The sequence below is a fragment of the Strongylocentrotus purpuratus genome, unplaced genomic scaffold, assembly GCF_000002235.5.
Source record: "Strongylocentrotus purpuratus isolate Spur 01 unplaced genomic scaffold, Spur_5.0 spur5_scaffold_12, whole genome shotgun sequence".
Taxonomy (NCBI): Eukaryota; Metazoa; Echinodermata; class Echinoidea; order Camarodonta; family Strongylocentrotidae; genus Strongylocentrotus; species Strongylocentrotus purpuratus.
In genome coordinates, this window is record NW_022145597.1 from 8,197,569 (window position 1) to 8,203,222 (window position 5,654).

The 5,654-nt window shown below is 34.2% G+C and overlaps 1 long non-coding RNA gene across 1 annotated transcript; it reads right to left on the reverse strand.

The window, feature by feature from the left end:
* Window positions 1-812: 812 nt before the first annotated feature.
* Window positions 813-3,571, reverse strand: LOC115922602. The gene is made up of 3 exons (XR_004063498.1): window positions 3,501-3,571; window positions 2,755-2,828; window positions 813-2,039 (listed from the first exon to the last, which is right to left on the reverse strand). It is a non-coding gene; the product is annotated as an uncharacterized LOC115922602 (long non-coding RNA).
* Between the last annotated feature and the right edge of the window lie 2,083 nt (window positions 3,572-5,654).

The following is a 5,654-nucleotide window of genomic DNA, read 5'->3' on the forward strand; positions in this document are numbered from 1 at the left end:
ACAAGCAGCAATTTATTGTTTAAAGATTGACACAAAATACTAATATGTTTATGAAAATAGAGGATATTGGTGTTATCAGCAAAAAGGACAAATTCAAAATGTTGGAACACTAATTTAAATCAGTTATGTGCAATGAAACTAAAAGAGGACCTAATATTGAGCCCAGACGTGACTTGCATTGTTGGGGATAAAACATTGTTATACACAACTATTTGGTGTCAATTTTCCAAGTAATTTTTAAACCATGTGTAAGCAACACCTCTCATTCCATGGTCATTCAATTTATCTAACAAAATATAGAATCAAAGGCTTTGCTTAAATCTAAGAAAAAACAATGAAAATCAATTTATAGAGCCATTTCAGTTGATACATTTTTGGTAAATCCATATTCATTTGGCAGGAATTTGATATTGCATTATCCAATACATATGTATTCAAACGATTATATACAATTCGTTCTATAAAAAAAAAAATGAAAAAAATTGTAAAACTGAGATTGGTCTATAATTACTTAAATCATGAACATAATAATAATAATAATATTAGCCTAATAGTCCACTCCAAATTTTATTAAACCGAAACGGAAATTCTTTTTGCCCAATTGATCGTGAGCCCGGCAGCCACTGAGCAGCGCCAGATCGACGTTGCTCTATCCCTTAATGTTGAACGCCAACAAGGTAGCAACAACTCCATCTTTTAACGTCTTTTGGTATGACGCAGCCGGGGTTCGAACCCACGACCTCCCGGTTGTGAGGCGGACGCTCTACTGACTGAGCCAACACTCCGGATAGGAGGACTGAATCTGTGAACATTCTAAGTTTAGAGTTGGGGGATATTGAATTATCTTTGTTGTTGATTTTGTCAGTCACTATAGAATACGACCATCTCTTGACCTTGCTGCTTTTTCTTTCTCAGAGGAACCTACATGTGCAAGCTGGTCTTGATTTGCTTTTGCTAAATCTTCCTGGATGGACTTCCGCTCACCGGCGAGCTTCCGTCGTTTGGAGATGGCTTCCTGGCGTTTCCTATATGATTTGAACTTCGCGATGTCCTCATTGTTACATATTACGGTAGCGGCTTAAATTACCTAAGGGGATGCCCAGCATATTTTCGGCACCCAACAATGCTTTTTTTGTGTGAGAAAGTGTAGTAAAATGTGTATATAATATAATTCTCATTCAATTCTTAATAACACTGTATAAAAATTGTCTCAAGATTACTAAATGCACTTTGCGTTATATCGCTACGCTATCTCACAGAATGGTATATAAGTGTAACATGAGACTATCTTGTTTTTATTTCTTTCTATGTGCTCCCCACATAAACCTGGATCCTTTTTCATTAAACTTGTTATCAATTAAATTTCTCTTTACTAAATTTGTATGGCAAATCTGCTACCCATTAGCTTATAACAGTTATCAGAACTTGTTATTGATAACAAGTTTTTATGAAACAGGGCCCTAATTACCACCCTCACTGAGAAAACGTGGATTCGCCACTGGTCGAGAGCGCTGCTGAAATGGAAGGGGGGCACCCCTAATCATTATTCTGTCGAGAGAAGAAAAAAGAAACATACTTGATGGCAAACTTTGAACAATGAAGATGTGGTTTCCGTTCGATATAACTTTAGTAATATTTGACAGATTTTAAGTCAATTTCATACGATGGTACATGGTATTAAAATACAGCCTTAGCTTGATTTCGGAGTATTTAGGTCAAAGGTCAAAGCTCATTAAATATGCAGAAAAAAGCTAATTATTCGAAAATGTGATTTCCGTTCGATAACTTTAATAATGTTTAACGGATTTTAACGGAATTTGATATGATGGTACATATTATCAAAATACAGCCTAAGTTTCATTTCGGTGTATGTAGGTCAAATGTCATAGTTCATTAAATATGCAAACATTGCTAAATATTGGCCATTTGTACCCGGCGAGGGGATGCTATGCTTTGCGTTGACTTGTTATTATTGTAGTAACTTACTCTGTGTAAGTGTCTTTCCTGCCTCTAGCCTTCTTAAAAATGCCTCATTAATTCTACAAAAGACAAAATGAAATGTGGAAGAAAAAAAATAAAAACAGACAAAATTCACAAACACACATGTCCTCAAATTCTAACGAAATAGAACTGAATACCCTAGCTAGCTGATCCCCTAACTGCTTCGGAAGAAGACATCTTCAGTATTTGTGATTTCGGCTTCTTATTAATTGTATCAATACCAATAAATTGGAGAACAATGAAATTATTTATCAAAATTTAAAAAAATAAATAAAAAATGATGAAATCTTGTAATGTGCTGTTATCCATCACATGAGAAGATCATAAGAGGGAAGCGTAGAAAAGTAAAGATTGATATAATTCATCTAGCTTCTCTGTACACTTTGGAAGCATTGAAATCACAGAATTTAAAGCAATTTCTCTTTTCTCCGGCTAGAATATTTGAACTCCAGAATATACATGTCCCTAAATGATATAGTTAAAAAACGTGCCAATATGACCAAAACCTACACAAAGAATTTGTTATCTCTGGACTATCATTTTATTTGAAGTTCTGTTCACATTGTATATGGTTTGATTTTGGGATAGAGTCACTGGTTCCACAAAGCACAAATATATTCCACGCCAGGCATGTAATAACCAATTGTCAACACTTTCTTTGCTTGGTGTCAAACAATGTGTGAGGTATTAAAAACAAAAACGTGAAGCATCTATTTGTTTTCCACAAAGAAGAAGAGGGGGAGAGTTACTCACCTGGCATGTTCATATGCATTATCTCTTAAGGCTTTAACTTCTTCCTCCTTTCTTCTTCGTTCGTTTTCTTCAGTCTGGAAACAAAATGTCAATCTTCGAAATTTAAAGGTCAAGTAAAGTTTTGGTAACCCCCCCCCCCTCGTAAAAAAAATAAATAATAATATACCTATATATGTATCTTTGATTTCAGATGATAAATAGGAAGATAGTGATAATACTAAACTTCTGTATAGTATTTTTTCTTCCTCAAGTGATTTATCAAACAAATGAGGAGTAGAAAATAATGCAGATACCCATCCTGGGATGTCAATTCTAACAACAGCAACACAACGTGTAAAACCTAGTGTACATACTCTACATTCTACACACATACTGTCTGACATGTGGTGGGAGCCATTTGGTAGAAGTGTCCTAGCTTAGGGGAGTGTTTAGCTGTTTTCTAGCATTCCTTGCATATATTTACACTACAATTCACCGGATATCATGGATAAAATGCTAAATTTTTTTTTTTACATAATATACATGTATATATTTTTTTAATACAAGCATTACAAGAGGAACAAAACAAGCATATACAAATTATATTTAACAAATATCTTTCTTATTTCATTTTAGCACCTCAAAACTGTACATAAGCTATAAAACTATATACATTGAATGTGAAAAACTACAAATAAATGATTTATGCCCAAGGATTTGATAGAAAAACAAATCTTGTCAAGCTCCGATCAACTGATAATTCTTACTGTTTGTCGAGCTTTAGCTTTCATTTCTTGTAACTCTTTATTTTCTCTCTCCTTCTTTTCTCTCCGCTGTTTTGCTCTCTTCTCCTGTTTGGGGAAAAATAGAACATTACTAAAACCTCTATGGTTGAAAAAGTTAATTAATTACTGCATGTAAACAGATTAAAGTCTGACAAATTTGAAAATCACATTGACGATCAATAGCATCTTTGCACTCTGAACCTAGCTGTTGACAAAGATTTTGTCAGATTATTTTGGTGGTGGTGGGGGGGGGGGGGGGGGGGGGGGGGGTTCCTCCAAAACACAAACATAACAAAATTGAGGGGGAAGTTCGACCCCCCCCCCCCTCCCTGCGTACGCGCCTGATTATGTATAATATTGCTTTAACATTACATTTGTTAAGCGCTTCGGAACATAGTAATAAGTGCTTGATAAATGTAATAAAATTATTATTATCATTATTATAAACCTATCAACAAGCAGAAAACTAACTAACGAAGGGAGGGGTAATAGTAGCCTGGTTAGACTTGGCGGCTTCAGCAGATGCACGAGGGATGTGTATATTTAGGGTAATAGAAGAAACTCTTGATAATAATTGTTTATTACTCTCTTATGTTAATGCAATCTTGTATACTTACACTCAAAATTACAGCGATAACATCAAATATAAACTGAGACCAAGGAATGTAAATCGAATTTTCTTACGATTAGTTCATATTTCTTGGTTCGCTGCTGCTTGGCTAGCGCCAGCCTAGCCTTCTCCTCAGACTTACTTTCACCTCATGAAAAAAAAATGGAAATAAAGAAAGGAAAAGAACACTCTTAAAATGAGAATACGATGCCACATACTAGAAGGGAATTTGAACGTTATGACATTTCATCCCAACACAAGACAATTTTACTACCAAACTTGCAAGACCAACTGCATATACCATTCAAAATTATTCTTATTTAAACGTTTTTTAAATATCAAAAATATATTTGCACAGTGGCGTAGCTATGGCGGGGGCGGGGGCGGGGGCGGGGGGGGGGGGGGGGTGCACATGCTACCCAATTGCATGAAGAAGAAAAAAGGTCAGAGCGAGGGGAAAGATGAAGGATAAGGAAAAAGAACGTGAGATATAATTATAATTAATTAATTAAGGCTATAATTTTGTTATTCTTTACCATATTCATACCGGTGTTCTTTCAACTTGGTAAATATCAATTAATTGTGGAAGAAAAGACACTCGATTTTTTTAAAAAGTAATTGAAGTAAGTTAAATAAGAGTTTCTCCGTCATAATATCTTACTCTGAGATTTAAGAAGAAAGACAGAAATAATAATAAACTAGAGTGTACCTGCCAAAACTGTTTACTAGCGTATACATTTCCTTGATCCTTTTATTTATGATCTTATTGATAATTGAATAATGGAAATGAGTAATCTAACTTAAGTCGTAAAAGACCGCTCAATGACAAATTAAGTTGAGAATGATAGTACACGAAGTTTCAAGCTCTTTTCTTATATACACTCTAAAAATTGATAGTTAAAGCAATAATGATAGTGGTGATGTTAATGAGTAATTGTAATAGTAACAATTATTTCTGGATTGATGAAGTAACACCCATAGAATAGTGTTTCTTGATATTATAAAATAAATTTGATAGTCAAGTTTGGGGCTTGCAAATATGGAGGTTATTAAGTAAGCAGTTCTGCCAATATTGTATTTTTACTTTGCCTGAAGACATATACACTGTAGCTGGGAAAAAAGCATTAAGTATTGTGTCGATAACACAAGTTTCGGGGTTGAAATTACAGATATTGTATATACATTGTATACACACTTTTCTCACAGAATATGACATATTCTAAATCAATGTGCACAAAAATGTATCAATACATGCTCTAGTTCTGTTGGAGAGGCACCATTATATATATATTTGACCATTGCATATAATGAAATACGCTGCAAACTTCTGGATAAGTATTTCTGTTAATAGTTTCAAACAATAGACCGAGTATATCTGGTCTACATAAAGTTCGAATCCAGTTTATTCAATAAGGACATGTTTTATGTAAATAGTTGGTGAAGTCAAGGCCTAACCAATCACTACTCTCATAAATAGTTATAAGTAAAGTAATAACAGGTACATGTACATAGAAAAATATACCTAC